The 17,143-nt window shown below is 41.9% G+C and overlaps 1 protein-coding gene across 1 annotated transcript in view; it reads right to left on the bottom strand.

The window, feature by feature from the left end:
* TENM1 (teneurin transmembrane protein 1) overlaps positions 1-17,143 on the bottom strand; it is a 193,159-nt gene that overhangs the window by 51,917 nt on the left and 124,099 nt on the right. The gene's annotated exons all lie outside the window — the stretch shown is intronic.

Raw genomic sequence — 17,143 nt, forward strand, 5'->3', positions numbered from 1 at the left:
CAGGAAGCGTATGATTAGCGCTTCTGTAGTACGCCAACCTGGGGGAAGATGCGGTGACGGGACGCAGTGCTCTCTGCCAGGTGTTCTGCCAACTCCATGTTAGACTTCCCCATGCTTCTAAAAGCTGACAACTGCAGACTGTTAGCATCACTTTCTGTCAGTTTGCAAATGGCCTTCTCGTTTCTTGACACTGATACTGTCTGAGCTTCTTCGAGTTTATAAAAGAGGGAAAAAACCGTCTGGAGAAAGTTTGGTTTTCTGCAGTTGGAAAGCACGACGACACCTTTGAGAGCGATGGCCCTTATTGATCTTGCTTTTAAGAAGTGGAAATTATTAGAAGATGAAATACACTAAGACGACACGGACTCGTCAACCGGCAAATTATTTCCCATTATCTCAGATCCACATTCTTGTGTTTCTCTGAATAGCGGCTGGAGAGTTTGAGGAACCCCTCAACCTTTGGTCAAATGTGTCAGCCTGGTCTGTGCCCATGGCTGCCCAATCAGAATAACTGACACGTCACATTATTCACTGCAGATGAATAGCCAGGATCAATCTAATCAAGAGTTACAACTGGACTGATCTTTAGAATCATTTTGCTGCAGAGCCTATAGATTAAATCACACCTACCCCAATGTTTCAAAAACATTTTGGAAGTTGAGGAAACAAAGCAAAGCAAAACAAACAAACAAAAAACCCCCCAAAGCAGAGCTGGTATGTTTCATCTTGCAATAATTTACACTTTTTAAAAGGAAGATCAATAGGAACCATCACTCTGAAAAGTATCATTGTGCTTTCCAAGTGCCCCAAACCAAACTTTTTCCAGATGGCTTTTAGAAATTTGGAGAAGCTCAGACAGTATCAAGGTCAAAACAAAATGCTGAATTTGTGGTTACTAAGATGCCTGTGGCAGAGACTACTAGTTCTAGACCTACGCTATCATTCTTTCACTCTCTCCTCCTCCTTTAGTGCACTAATCTTAAAATTTGGGCATACTGCTATCTAGAATCGAAGGCCTTCCAGCCTGATTTGCAGTTACCTGCGGCCGTGTGATAAAGTTCAAGGCAATAAGGTGTAAGAGGAGGTGTGGAAGTACCCACGCTTTTAAATTGATGCTGCTTAAGGACAGCTGACCCAACTGGAAGGAGCCTCTTTTTGCCCTTTCTTCCAGTATGCAATATGGATATAAGTGGTGGGAATTTTAGCAGATGTCTTAGACCATGAGGTGGCCATGAAAATGGAAGTTCTGTGCCGGGTGGGCAGGGCAGAATTATAGGAGCCTGGGTCCCAGATGACCTCGTGGAACTGCCATCCAGTCCTGGACTATACTAGTGTGGCTGCTATCTTGCTTATGTCACTGTTGTGTGCGTGCGTGCGTGTGTGTGTGTGTGTGTGTGTGTGTGTGTGTGTGTGTGTGTGTGTGGGGGGGGGGGGGGGGGCAGGTGTGTGTGTGTGTGTGTGTGTGTGTGGCGGGGGGAAGGGGCTCTATTATTCTCAGCTGAATCCAATCACAACCAAGAAAATGTTCTTAGGCTTTGTTTTTGACTGGCGCTACTGACTATACCAATATGGTCAATCTGGTCTAACAGATTTCTAGGTTTACATCTCTGGATAGATCACCAGTGTTTGCAAAATTAAATTAAATTGACATAAATTAATGTCCCAAAGAGACTGACACGTGTGCCAAAGTCCACTAGGGCAGCCCTTTGTTATGAGGATGACTAATTGCTTAAACTTAGTGATTAACCTCAAGCATTCCTGAATACCCAGGGCTCCATCTTCGGGTACTTCAAGCTATTCTTCCAGGTCCATGACTCATTCAGATCCAATGCTTCTCCATTGTACTATAAATATTTGTTTGCCTTCCTTTGTCTTCTCTTAGGTCTGTGAGTCCTCAAGGGCACGAATGAGGTCTCATTCATTTTTGTATTTCCAGTATCTGGTATTACAGTTGACGAGTGTTTACTGAATGAAAACATTAGTGCCTCACTGACTGTAACATCTTCAGTCCATGAATGCATTTTAAAAATTGTAAAACACAAATTAGCTCTAAGAAAAACTAATTTTCATCAAGATGTTTCAGTCAGTAAATCTGCATTTCCAGAGACCCACTGAGGTTAGTGGGAGTTGCCATATTTCCTCAATCTTAAGAAGTGTATTTCCTACCCCTTCCATGTTTTAAATTTTCTGAAGTGAGGTTGTGTCTTATAATCAACGCATACATTTAATGGAGCATCTCTCCTCACCACCTAAAGTTATCAAATTGATGCTATGTTTTAGAATACATGGTGTCTTAGAATTGAGGAAATATGGTGTTTCCATTTTGGTCTGCAGACTTCGGGGATCCCTGAGACTCTTTCAAGGAGGTCTGTGAGGTCAAAATTATTCTCAATACTATTTGCCTTTTGTAGTTTCTTATGAGTATATAGTGGAGTTTTCCAGAGGGTGCCTGAGGCTACTATAGCTTTGTGTTTAAAAAAATTCACACTTTTACTTTCTAATAAAGTAAATAGATATAACCCACATAGAGAAAAGCTCTTTGAAGTCTCCAACAAGTTTTAGGAGTGTAAAGGGGTCCTGACACCAAAAAGCTTGAGAATAGGAAAGAAACAGTGAATGAAACCACTCTGCTACATGAGAGTTTCATTCAAGCTCATTAAGAAAAAAGCACGTATCCCTTCCAAGATGGTTCCTGGGGCCATAAGCTCTGTCCAAAAGCACACTGACCGAGTGGCTGAAAATCTTTCCTTCCTCTAGAGACCCAAGGCCCGATGGGTGCTATAAAAGTTTGTTCTCAGAGGCTCCCTCAGAGCAATCAGCACGTACACACTCTGTATGAGTCTGCTGTGTAATTGCCACTACCTCATCTTCATAACAGGCATAATTGCTCTGAGTTTCCGTCACCCTTTCTTGCATCTCCTCTCTGAAGCCTCAGTTTTGGAAATGGCACTTGTGAATACACAGAATGTTTAACCACTTCCAGTTTTTAATTTACAGTCAAAGTCATCTATCAGCAGGAGATGAAGGCCCAGTGTGAAAACCACAGCTAATTTGTTTGTAAATTTGATTGTTATTGTAAGAACATATTGTACATGATGCTACTTGCCGATTTACTATTTGTATCTCTCTGTATCTTGGGCTTTATCATTACAGTCAAAGAACTTAACACTTTCAGCACTTCTGCGGGTGGGGAGAGGAACGTGAAAGTTTTACTGTTTTTTTGCTTTTTCTTTTGTGTCTCTATTTCAATTTAATTTTACATGTATTTCTTAAATTCCCAGTGTATAGCCAGCACTGTGGGAGATACACATACAGAAGGGGAGATGACCAGAGAACAGCCCAAGGTAACACGAAATCCAACGTGAGACCAGGTGATGAGACCATGCATTCTGAGAGAATTTGGAGTAAAGAGAAGACCACTGTGGGTCTTCATGCAGTAGCGGGTGGGGCTCTTGTCGACAGCCAAGGCTTTGCCTGCGTAGGAGCCAGGGACTTTGTGTAGGAGTTTTGTTTTTTTTTTTTTTTTTGCGGTTCACGAGCCTCCCACTGTTGTGGCCTCTCCTGTTGCGGAGCACAGGCTCCGGACGCGCAGGCTCAGCGGCCATGGCTCAGGGGCCCAGCCGCTCCGTGGCATGTGGGATCTTCCCGGACTGGGGCACGAACTCACGTCCCCTGCATCGGCAGGCGGACTCTCAACCACTGCGCCACCAGGGAAGCCTGGAGCCAGGGACTTTGAAGAAGGCCCCGGAATCATTTGGTAGCGTTCCTTCCTGTTGAGCAGTTGCAGAAACTTGTCTGTTGCAGGTTGTTAATATTATAGTATTGGCTCGACAGGATAGACCAAGCTTCCAATTCCCTTTGGCACCTAAAGCAATTTACAGGCCAGAAGTGTGACTGCACTGCTTTTATGAAATGTTCTGATTTCATTGATCAGCCACTCTGAGATTATGTTTTCATTTCTGTAGCTACTGCTAACCCTGTTTTCCAGTATAATATTTCAGGAAGGAACTATTAAAACATTTCACCATGGAGATCTTTAGAAGTGGGCAGGGTTCTAAATGGGAAGAGAAATGTCACAAGTTACGATTGCTCTACTCAAAAGTTTGTTTCAAGTTAGACTAGAATTCCACCACAGATTGTGTCTCATCTTAACTCTGTAATGTTTCCAAATGATAAGGACACTAATAAGAACAGATGGCCTAATGAACATTTAGAGGGAAGATTTAACTGGTCTTATTTTCATTAGGCCTCCAGTGCACTTCCGGGTTTTGCCCACCACTTCCCTGTGTGTAATACAAAACAGCACATCCTCAACAGATGGCCCAGCTCAGGCTTCATGCTTCTAGAACTCTGGAGACTGGCCACCTGACCACTTACCATGTGTACAGGATCATTTAAGGAAGCAGGCAGGCTACGGACTTGAGCCTGAACAAAAGCAAAAAATGGTGATGCATATTGAGTACCCGAGCTTCAACAACAGGGGAGTCAGAGTCACTAGCAAACAAACTGAGCAGCTCTGGTTGAGGTCTCTCCATAACAGCTTCTTATGGATTCAGTAATGATGAAATCCTCTGTGGCAAACAGTCCACTCTAATTAACATTTCATCCAAACCGTAAGCATATGCGAGTGACTCCGGCAGCAACAATGACACGGAAATCCAACACCTCGTTGCACAGTGTGTTAGTTAGTGAGCTATTGTCTCCCAGCTCCAGACTCACTCCTTTAAAGACACTGCTTTAGATGAACCGGTTTGCAGGGCAGAACCAGAGACACAGATGTAGAGAAACAAACTTATGGACACCAAGGGGGGGAAAGCGGCGGGGGGGGGGGTTGGGGGGGGGATGAATTGGGGGACTGGGATTGACATTTATACACTGGTGTGGGTAAAATGGATGACTAATAAGAAAATAAACAAATAAATAAACATTAAAAAAAAAGAACATGTAAGGTTATAGAAAAATGGAGAACCTAGGAAAAAAAGACTAGAGACAAAAAGAAAGATCAGATTTCGAAAAAGACAATGATGGGTTTGAGCAGGGATCTGTTGTGTGTGGGTAATTAATACTAGAAAAAATAAGTATCACAAAATAAGATAAGGAAAAGGTGATATCGCTGGATAGATATGAAAATGGATAGATGAATCTGGGGATATAAAGCGGGGTCAACTGCTGAGCTGGCAAGAATGAGAACTGAGAGTTGGCCAGGGGGTAGTCTGTGATGAGCCTGCCGATGCAGGGGATGCGGGTTCCTGCCCCCGGTCCGGGAAGATCCCACATGCCGTGGAGCCTGCGCGTCCGGAGCCTGTGCTCCGCAACGGGAGAGGCCACAACAGTGAGAGGCCCGCGTACCGCAAAAAAAATAAAAAATAAATAAATAAATAAATAAATAAATAAATAAATAAAGACACTGCTTTGTGATACTGGGCTTGGGACTCTGCAAACTACATTTCTCTTTTTACCAGCTGGATTTTTGATCCATCCTGACAATCTGGGAAATAAAGCGATTCTGGAAGGCTAGAGGAGGGAGAGGGCACTCACTCCTTCCTGCTTGCTTTCTGTTCCAGTCAGTGTTGCTGTAACAGTAGCCCTTCATCCTGGTGGCAGTGGCTGGCTGCACTTTCCAGCTCCTGTCCGTAATCGGAGAATTGGTCTCATCATGCTCCCTCTCAGGGGCCGGAAGCAGGCTGACTGGCATCCTCTTCTCAGAGGAGTAGGTCCCACCTCTCTAGGTTCTGACAAGTCCAACCCCGTTCTTTTGTTTCCCCAGCCCTAGAGGTGGTGACTGCCTCCTGCAGATATTATCTCTTTTCTTGCAACCCTCTAACACCTGTGCAGCCCATTTCCTATATTAAATCTCTCTCTGTTAAAATAACTAATTTCTGTTTTTCTGACTGGATCTTAACTGAGATTCATAGCATCAACCCATATACAACGACAAAGGAAGAGCAATACCCACTGCAGGGCAGTGGTAATAGAAAACTAGTAAAAGTGAACCAGAACCAGCAAAGACTATCTCGTACTGAGAGAATTTATTAGTCAGTAGCATCCTCGGTGTATCTACTGGCCTGTGAAGCTGCCATGTCCAGAAAATAGCCACATAAAATAAATCCGCTGTGTTTGGACTTTAATGAAGTTGGTTGTGATTGACTTTAACCAGAGCTTCTCTGACTCTCTGGCGCTGCCATGTTGATGTCCTTACTGTTTCAAAGCTTCTCACCCTTGTGAGTTTTGAGGATGATTTCATAGTGGATCGTGCCACTCTCCCTTACATCTTTTGGAGAAAGAATTCTGTACTGAATGATTCATAAGGTGGGCCCATGACAATAGTTCCTGTGTGCTTAGAATTTACTTATTAAATAATAATACAATGGGCATTTACTACTAAATGTCTTTTATATTCTCTCTTGCTAGTCTCCTTGTCAGAAGTTAGGATTGCTCCTTCAGAATCCTTTTCCCCTTGATTTGGAATGGGGAGTGTATTCTGAGGCGGATCAAATGTACACCTGTTTCTCTTATGTATCTCAAGATAAACACCTCTCAGCAGGTGTAGCCTCTTGGTAAGTGTTTCATATGTTCCCGTGTTGACTTTTTACATATATACTAACTTCTGCATGAAAAGATGACACTCCTCATGACAGCTAACAGAACTTTCTCTTTGAATTGTGTTTCCATTTAATAAATATGGGTTGGCACTGAATCATGCACTTCCCCCTCCCACAGTTAATAGAGAGTAAGGCTATATTTAAAGATAAAGTCTGAAAGATAGTTAGGCCAATTGGCTCACATTTGGACTTAGCCCAGGATGTTGGCCATATAAGCCCTAGATGCTAACCACTGAATTTGCCAACCAGATACCTCTGCATCTTAGAGAGTTCCAGGTTTATTTCAGGTTATGGCGCCTGCCAGGCAAAATGTGTGCAAGACTGAGTGGTTCAAAAGTAGTTTGCAAGCTTTGCATCTTGTGACTCTCCCTGAACTCTGAAGATGCTTTTCCTCTAGCGCTTAATAGTTTTAATAAGAGCTAACATGCCATTGTCCTTTGTGTGGAAAGAGGACACTGCTGAGGGAGTTCTATTTATGTGATAAATTATGTTTTCGATATAGAATTGAGCACGGTACTTGACTTTTATTTTAAGGCCCCTGACAACTCTGGCTATTTGCTTGTGTGCAGACATTTCAGCAGAATTTGGATGTGCTGGAGTTGAAGATGTTGGCCTGCTGTTCTCCACTTCTTATATAAACAACCGAGCGTTCACTTTGGAGGGAGCAATGCAAATATCTTGGGTAATAGGCTATTCTACCCTGATTGTGATTTGACCTAAGAGATGTAGGCCTAAGAAGTGCAGTTAAAAGAAAAAGAGTTTGGGGCTTCCCTGGTGGCGCAGTGGTTGAGAGTCCGCCTGCCGATGCAGGGGATACGGGGTCGGGGCCCGGTGTAGAAAAAGAGTTTGAATGAATTTGGAGAAGGGAAACGATTGATATTTAAAGAAACTCTGGGACTTCCCTGGTGGCACGGTGGTTAAGAATTCGCCTGCCAATGCAGGGGACACGGGTTTGAGTCCTGGTCCGGAAAGATCCCACATGCCGCACAGCAGCTAAGCCCGTGCGCCACAACTACTGAGCCTGCGCTCTAGAGCCTGCGAGCCACAGCTACTGAGCCCACGTGCCACAACTACTGCAGCCCTTGTGCCAAGAGCCTGTGCTCTGCAACAAGAGAAGCCACCGCAATGAGAAGCCCGCACACTGCAACGAAGAGGAGCCCCAGCTCGCCACAACTAGAGAAAGCCCGCACGCAGCAACGAACACCCAACACGGCCAAAAAATAAAGAAAGAAAGAAACTCTGTGGGTAATTTTATTGTAATGCTTCTCCCAGTTTATAATTTTGTTAACTTTGGGTTTTTATACATTAGACTTTTTAAAACTGATTGACATGCTTGGAACCTGAATATCTTGATTAAAAAGAAGACTAAACTTGCTTCAAAAATTCTAGGACAGGGCCTCCCTGGTGGTGTAGTGGTTGAGAGTCCGCCTGCCGATGCAGGGGATGCGGGTTTGTGCCCCGGTCCGGGAGGATCCCGCATGCCGCGGAGCGGCTGGGCCCGTGGGCCGTGGGCGCTGAGCTTGCGCGTCCGGCAACGGAAAGGGCCCAAAAATAAAAAAAAAAAAAAAAAAAAAAAAAAAAAAAAAAATTCTAGGACACTGCTCTCTTTCTTATTATGAATATATTAGCCTCATAACTTCTTTCCTTTTGATCTTCCACTTAGCTGGGAGCCTCTGTTTTGTCTTGGGAGAGTCATATTCTTCGTATTGACCTAGAAGAACCCTGTCGTCTTACTTATCTACTTTCATATTTAATTTTTTTGTGAAATTGACCCACCTAGGATGGCCACCCACTGAATGAGCTGCTCTTTACCTCTTGATTTCAAAGTGATGGAAGATGATCTAAAATCTATAAATCTCAAATTCACAGATGTATGAAACTCACACTACATTCCAACCCTAGCTCCACAGTCCACGTGACACTTCTTGAAAGTAGAAAGAAAATGAAGGATTTGGGGCACCATTCAATGACTGCAGTGAACACGCTTTAAGCGATCTAGATAGAGCGTCACATCAGCATTAGGCACATGAAACATTCTGTGAAGGTCACAGTAGATTAAGATCAGTCTGCGGAGCATATGCTTGATACAGCCCATCAAACTCATACACAGGTTTATGCATGCCTCTCTGCAAAAGGCACCCCTATGTACAAAGGACGGAAGGGAAGATGATTACACAATTTCTATAGCAGTTCCAAACTTCTTGGTCCTATTATATCTTGGCTCTGTAAATTATCACTTCAATTTTCTGTTCTGTGAATGGAAGGTCAAATACTACTACTGGTGCTGCTACTGCTCATCCTGCTAATTTATTTATTTATTTATTTATTTATTTATTTTTTGCGGTACGCGGGCCTCTCACTGTTGTGGCCTCTCCCGTCGCGGAGCACAGGCTGCAGACGCACAGGCTCAGCGGCCATGCTCCGCAGGCATGTGGGATCCTCCCGGACCGGGGCACGAACCCACGTCCCCTGCATCGGCAGGCGGACTCTCAGCCACGGCGCCACCAGGGAAGCCCGATCCTGCTAATTTATTGAGCACTTATGAGCCAGGTACTTTGCTAAGTGATTTTTTATATATCAGTATTATCTCATTTAATCCTCACAACTTCCCTATAGAGAAAAGTATCACTGTCATCTCCATTTACAGATAAGGATTTTTTCCCAGGGGCACACTTCTAGCAAGTGGTGGAGCTGGGATTCAAATCCAGGTGGTCTGTTTTCCCAACCATTCAACTTTACTGAATTTTTATATTAATATTATTATGAAGGAGAATCTACCCTAAAGGCCTGATTTTTGTCTCCTGCACCCTCTATTAAAGGATTAGAGAAAAGTTTGGCTCTCCTTTGCAGTTCCAGAAGGTGTTTTCCTGCATTTGACAGAGCAAGGAGACTACTGGACTGAATGAGCAATAAATAACATTACCCAGGAATGCATTTAAAATAGAGACTGACAATCACAGATATTACAAAATCAGAATAAACACCTTGCAGACTTATTTTGTTCTTGTGTCCTCCCATTTTAGAAAGTGTATGATGAATCAACAGAAAATATTTCCTGAAGATGCCAATTAACATCTTACATCATCCCTTATATTTGTAAAGCAGTTCATACTTTTCCAAGTGCTTTCACATTAAAAAAAGCGATGACACTTAATCAACAATTGGGTCATTTACTGAATTAGCCTTCATAAGGAGGAATAATTAACCAGCTCTAAAATTCTAATGTGTGTTTTCCAAGTGCAGTGCTGAATTGGAAATGACAGAGAAACCTCTTTTGGGTCAAGAAGTAGACAAAAACGATTTAATTTTTAAAAAATATATTGCCAGAGGGAGAGACCTTCAAGAGGCAGAGGAGTAAGAGGTAGAGATCACTTTCCTTCCCACAAATACATCAGAAAAACAACTACATATGGAACAATTCCTACAGAACACCTACTGAAGGCTGGCAGAAGAGCTCAGACTTCCCAAAAGGCAAGAAACTACCCACATACCTGGCTGTGTGGCTGACAGAGTCTTCGTTCTCCAGCCGGGTGTCAGCCCTGTGCCTCTGAGGTGGGAGAGCCGAGTTCAGGACACTGATCCACCAGAGACCTCCTGGCTCCATGCAATATCAGATGGCGAAAGCCCTCCCACAGATCTCCATCTCAACGCCAAGACCCAGCTCCACTCAACGACCAGCAAGCTACAGTGCTGGACACCCTATGCCAAACAACTAGCAAGACAGGAACACAACCCCACCCATTAGCAGAGAGGCTGCCTAAAATCATAAGGTCACAGACAACCCAAAACACACCACCAGATGCGGTCCTGCCCACCAGAAAGACAAGATCGAGCCTCATCCACCAGAACACAGGCACCAGTTCCCTCCACCAGGAAGCCTACACAACCCACTGAACCAACCTTAGCCACTGGGGACAGATACCCAAAACAATGGGAACTACGAACCTGTAGCCTGTGAAAAGGAGCCCCCAAACACAGTAAGTTAAGCAAAATCGGAAGACAGAGGAACACACAGCAGATGAAGGAACAAGGTAAAAACCCACCAGACCAAACAAATGAAGAGGAAATAGGCAGCCTACCTGAAAAAGAATTCAGAGTAATGATAGTAAAGATGATCCAAAATCTTGGAAATAGAATGGAGAAAATACAAGAAACGTTTAACAAGGTCCCAAAAGAACTAAAGAGCAAACAAACAATGATGAACAACAAAAATAAATGAAATAAAAAATCCTCTAGAAGGAATCAATGGCAGGATAACTGAGGCAGAAGAACAGATAAGTGACCTGGAAGATAAAATAGTGGAAATGACTACTGCAGAGCAGAGTAAAGAAAAAAAAATATGAAAAGAATTGAGGACAGTCTCAGAGACCTCTGGGACAACATTAAACACACCAACATTCTAACTATAGGGGTCCCAGGAGAAAAAGAGAAAAAGAAAGGGACTGAGAAAATATTTGAAGAGATTATAGTTGAAAACTTCCCTAATATGAGAAAGGAAATAGTCAATCAAGTCCAGGAAGCACAGGGAGTCCCATACAGGAGAAATCCAAGGAGAAACACGCCAAGACACATACTAATCAAACTACCAAAAATTAAATACAAAGGAAAAATATCAAAAGCAGCAAGGGAGAAACAACAAATAACATACAAGGGAATCCACACAAGGTTAACAGCTGATCTTCCAGCAGAAACTCTGCAAGCCAGAAGGGAGTGGCAGAACATATTTAATGAAAGGGGAAAATCTACAACCAAGGGAATGAAAAGGGAAAAATCTACAACCAAGATTACGCTACCCAGCAAGGATCTCATTCAGATTAGACGGAGAAATTAAAACCTTAACAGACAAGCAAAAGCTAAGAGAATTCAGCACCACCAAACCAGCTTTACAACAAATGCTCAAGGAACCTCTGTAGGCAGGAAACACGAGAGAAGGAAAAGAACTACAATAACAAACCCCAAACAATTAAGAAAATGGCAATAGGAACATAGATATAGATAACTACCTTAAACGTAAATGGATTAAATGCTCCCACCAAAAGACATAGACTGGCTGAATGGATACAAAAACAAGACCCGTACATATGCTGTCTACAAGGGACCCACTTCAGACCTAGGGACACATACAGACTGAAAGTGAGGTCATGGAAAAAGATACTCTATGCAAATGGAAATCAAAAGAAAGCTGGAGTAGCAATTCTCATATCAGACAAAACAGACTTTAAAATAAAGACTCTTACAAGAGACAAAGAAAGACACTACATAATGATCAAGGGATCAATCCAAGAACAAGATATAACAACTGTAAATATTTATGCACCCAACACAGGAGCACCTCAATACATAGGGCAAATACTAACAGCCATAAAAGGGGAAATCGACAGTAACACAATCACAGTAGGGGCCTTTAACACCTGACTTTCACCAATGGACAGATCATCCAAAAGGAAAATAAATAAGGAAACACAAGCTCTAAATGATACATTAAACAAGATGGACTTAATTGATATTTATAGGACATTCCATTCAAAAACAACGGAATACACTTTCTCCTCAAGTGCTCAGGGAACATCCTCCAGGAGAGGTCATATTTTGGGTCACAAATCAAGCCTCAGTAAATTTAAGAAAATTGAAATCATATCAAGTATCTTTTCCAACCACAATGCTATGAGACTAGATATCAATTGCAGGAAAAAATCTGTGAAAAATACAAACACATGTAGGCTAAATATTACACTACTTAATAACCAAGAGATCACTGATGAAATCAAAGAGGAAATCAAAAATTACCTAGACACAAATGACAATGAAAACACAACACCCACAACATATGGGATGCAGCAAAAACAGTTCTAAGAGGAGAGTTTATAGCAATACAATCCTACCTCAAGAAACAAGAAACACCTCAAATAAACAACCTAACCTTACACCTAAAGCAATTAGAGAAAGAAGAACAAAAAAACACCAAAGTTAGCAGAAGGAAAGAAATCATAAAGATCAGACCAGAAATAAATGAAAAAGAAATGAAGGAAACGATAGCAAAGATCAATACAACTAAAACCTGTTTCTTTGAGAAGATAAACAAAATAGACAAACCATTAGACTCATCAAGAAAAAGAGGGAGAAGACTCAAATCAGTAGAATTAGAAATGAAAAAGGAGAAGGAACAGCTGACACGGCAGAAATACACAGGATCATGAGAGATTACTACAAGCAACTCTATGCCAATAAAATGGACAACCTGGAAGAAATGCATAAATTCTTAGAAATGCACAACCTTCTGAGATTGAGCCAGGAAGAAATAGAAAATATGAACAGACCAATCACAAGCACTGAAATTGAGACTGTGATTAAAAATCTTCCAACAAACAAAAGCCCAGGACCAGATGGCTTCACAGGCGAATTCTATCAAACATTTAGAGAAGAGCTAACACCTATCCTTCTCAAACTCTTCCAAAATATAGCAGAGGGAGGAACACCCCCAAACTCATTCTACAAGGCCACCATCACCCTGATACCAAAACCAGACAAAGATGTCACAAAGAAAGACAACTACAGGCCAGTATCACTGATGAACATAGATACAAAAATCCTCAACAAAATACTAGCAAACAGAATCCAACAGTACGTTAAAAGGATCATACACCATGGTCAAGTGGGGTTTATCCCAGGAATGCAAGGATTCTTCAGTATACGCAAATCAGTCAATGTGATACGCCATATTAACAAACTGAAGGAGACAAAACCATATGATCATCTCAATAGATGCAGAAAAAGCTTTTGACAAAATTCAACAACAATTAATGATAAAAACCCTCCAGAAAGCAGGGTACAGAGGGAACTTACCTCAACATAACAGCCATATATGACAAACCCACAGCCAACACTGTTCTCAATGGTGAAAAACTGAAACCATTTCCTCTAAGATCAGCGACAAGAAAAGGTTGTCCACTCTCACCACTATTATTCAGCATAGTTTTAGAAGTTTTAGCCACAGCAATCAGAGAAAAAAAAGAAATAAAAGGAATCCAAATTGGAAAAGAAGAAGTAAAGCTGTCACTGTTTGCAGATGACATGATACTATACAGAGAGAATCCTAAAGATGCTACCAGAAAACTACTAGAGCTAATCAATGAATTTGGTAAAGTGGCAGGAGACAAAATTAATGCACAGACATCTCTTGCATTCGTATACACTAATGACGAAAAATCTGAAAGAGAAATTAAGGAAACACTCCCATTTACCAATGCAACAAAAAGAATAAAATATCTAGGAATAAACTTACCTAAAAAGACAAAAGATCTGCATGCAGAAAACTATGACACTGATGAAAGAAATTCAAGATGATACAAACACATGGAGAGATATACCATGTTCTTGGATTGGAAGATGAACATTGTGAAAATGACTATACTACCCAAATCAATGTACAGATTCAGTGCAATCCCTATCAAACCACCAATGGCATTTTTCACAGAACTAGAACAAAAAATTTCACAATTTGTATGGGAACACAAAAGACACCGAATAGCCAAAGCAATCTTGAGAACGAAAAACGGAGCTGGGAGGAATCAGGCTCCCTGACTTCAGACTACACTACAAAGCTACAGTAATCAAGACAGTATGGTACTGACACAAAAACAGAAATATAGATCAATGGAAGAGGATAGAAAGCCCAGAGACAAACCCACACACATATGGTCACCTTATTTTTCATAAAGGAGGCAAGACTATACAATGGAGAAAAGACAGCCTTTTCAATAAGTGGTGCTGGGGAAACTGGACAGCTACATGTAAAAGAATGAAATTAGAACACTCCCTAACACCATACACAAAAATAAACTCAAAAAGGATTAAAGCCCTGAATGTAAGGCCAGACACTATCAAACTCTTAGAGGAAAACGTAGGCAGAACACTCTATGACATAAATCACAGCACGATCCTTTTTGACCCACCTCCTAGAGAAATGGAAATAAAAACAAAAATAAACAAATGGGACTGAATGAAACTTAAAAGCTTTTGCACAGCCATGGAAACCATAAACAAGGTGAAAAGAGAACCCTCAGAATGGGAGAAAATATTTTCCAATGAAGCAACTGACAAAGGATTAGTGTCCAAAATTTACAAGCAGCTCATGCAGCTCAATATCAAAAAAACAAACAACCCAATCCATTAATGGTCAGAAGACCTAAATAGACATTTCTCCAAAGAAGATATACAGATTGCCAACTAACACATGAAAGGATGCTCAACATCACTAACCGTTAGAGAAATGCAAATCAAAACTACAGTGAGGTGTCACCTCACACCAGTCAGAATGGCCATCATCAAAAAATCTACAAATAATCAATGCTGGAGAGGGTGTGGAGAAAAGGGAACCCTCTTGCACTGTTGTTGGGAATGTAAATTGATACAGCCACTATGGAGAACAGTATGGAGGTTCCTTAAAAAAGTAAAAATAGAACTGCCATATGACCCAGCAATCCCACTACTGGGCATATACCCTGAGAAAGCCATAATTCAAAAAGTGTCATGTACCAAAATGTTCATTGCAGCTCTATTTACAATAGCCAGGACATGGAACCTAAGTGTCCATCGACAGATGAATGGATAAAGAAGATGTGGCACATATATACAATGGAATATTACTCAGCCATAAAAAGGAATGAATTTGAGTTATCTGTAGTGAGGTGGATGGACCTAGAGTCTGTCATACAGAGTGAAGTAAGTCAGAAAGAGGAAAACAAATGCCATATGCTAACACATATATATGGAATCTACGAAATAAAAAAAAGGTCATGAAGAACCTAGGGGTAAGATGGGAATAAAGACACAGACCTACTAGAGCATGGACTTGAGGATATGGGGAGGGGGAATGGTAAGCTGGGATGAAGTGAGAGAGTGGCATGGACATATATACACTACCAAATGTAAAATAGCTAGCCAGTGGGAAGCATCCGCATAGCACAGGGAGACCAGCTCTGTGCTTTGTGACCACCTAGAGGGGTGGGATAGGGAGGATGGGAGGGAGACGCAAGAGGGAGGGGATATGGGGATATATGTATGTGTATAGCTGATTCACTTTGTTATAAAGCAGAAACTAACACACCGTTGTAAAGGAATTATACTCCAATAAAGATGTTAAATAAAATTAAAAAATCAAATAAAATATTGAAAAAAAATATTGCCATATTTCAGAGGAGAACAGAATAAATGATTCAGAAATAGATGTTCTGGGCTTCCCTGGTGGCGCAGTGCTTGAGAGTCCACCTGCTGATGCAGGGGACGCGGGTTCGTGCCCCGGTCCGGGAAGATCCCACATGCCGCAGAGCGGCTGGGCCCGTGAGCCATGGCCGCTGAGCCTGCGCGTCCGGAGCCTGTGCTCCGCAGCGGGAGAGGCCACAACAGTGAGAGGCCCACATACCGCAAAAAAAAAAAAAGAAAAAAGAAGATGTTCTTTTCCTCAAATCTAGATATGGCAACTAGAAGAATTGTTTATTTAGTGCTATTTTGTAATTTCCAGCCATAAACGCTAATGGATGACTCCTTTACAGGTGAGTAATGTGGAGAGTCACTAGGGACTCCTAAAGTCAACTTTCTTTACGGTTCTTGGTGCTGTTGTCAAATCAGAGTCTGAACAACATTAACTGCCATCTCATGCTGTGTGACAGTATAATTTGATTGCTATATAGTTGGAGGTTTGTGAAACCTTCTTTCCACATGCCACTCACGTAACTGGTGGGGTGAAGGAAAACAAAAGCCAAGGTTACATGTAATGCCATATGACCTCTCTCTTCACTTCTGATTAACACGAACAATTTACAGCTGCAAGTGCTTTTCAGAAAACACAGGTCTTTCATATTTGTTTTCTTGTTTAACTATCACAGTAGCCTTAGGAAACAATACGGGCTTTTATCCCACTTTCTATTGTTGAGGAAGCTCAGACACAGAGTCTTTAAGAAACTTGCCTGAGGCTGCACTGCTAATAAATGGCAGAATCCGGACTCACACCTGGGACTGGCTATGTTCTTTCTACTAGACATATGCTACCTTAGTCAAAGGGAAGTGGGTGATTAGGAAATTGTCCAGAGAACTGGTAAAATATGCCTTAGTACTCCTGAAGAAGTGAATAATTGTTCCAAGCTCATAAACGTTGTCTGACAGGAAGTTTGCTCATTTTTAGTCAATTGTCATCACTCTCTAATTTAAGTACTTTCACATTTAAGGTTATCGATATTTTGAGCTCTTTGAGAAGAGAGTGGCTAAGTTAGCAGCGCCTTCCTGCCACGGTTGGTGTAGACTAAGCTTCCTCTTTACGTTAGAGAGTAGCACTTCCCCCTCCCCCATTTTTATGTTCATGAGCCTTTGGATCTGCGGGAGGGACTGGCTGTGACTGATGTGGGTTGACAGAGTGCACGTGGCTCAAATGAATAGAGCAGAACATTCCTGACTTAGGATGCTTATATCTAGACTGCTGTAAGAACCGACTGCCGAGCAGCAAGACTGCTGCACTACTGATGCTGTCCAGGCATGAGAATAGGGAA

The sequence above is a fragment of the Lipotes vexillifer genome, unplaced genomic scaffold (assembly GCF_000442215.2).
Source record: "Lipotes vexillifer unplaced genomic scaffold, Lipotes_vexillifer_v1.1 scaffold11, whole genome shotgun sequence".
Lineage (NCBI taxonomy): Eukaryota > Metazoa > Chordata > Mammalia > Artiodactyla > Lipotidae > Lipotes > Lipotes vexillifer.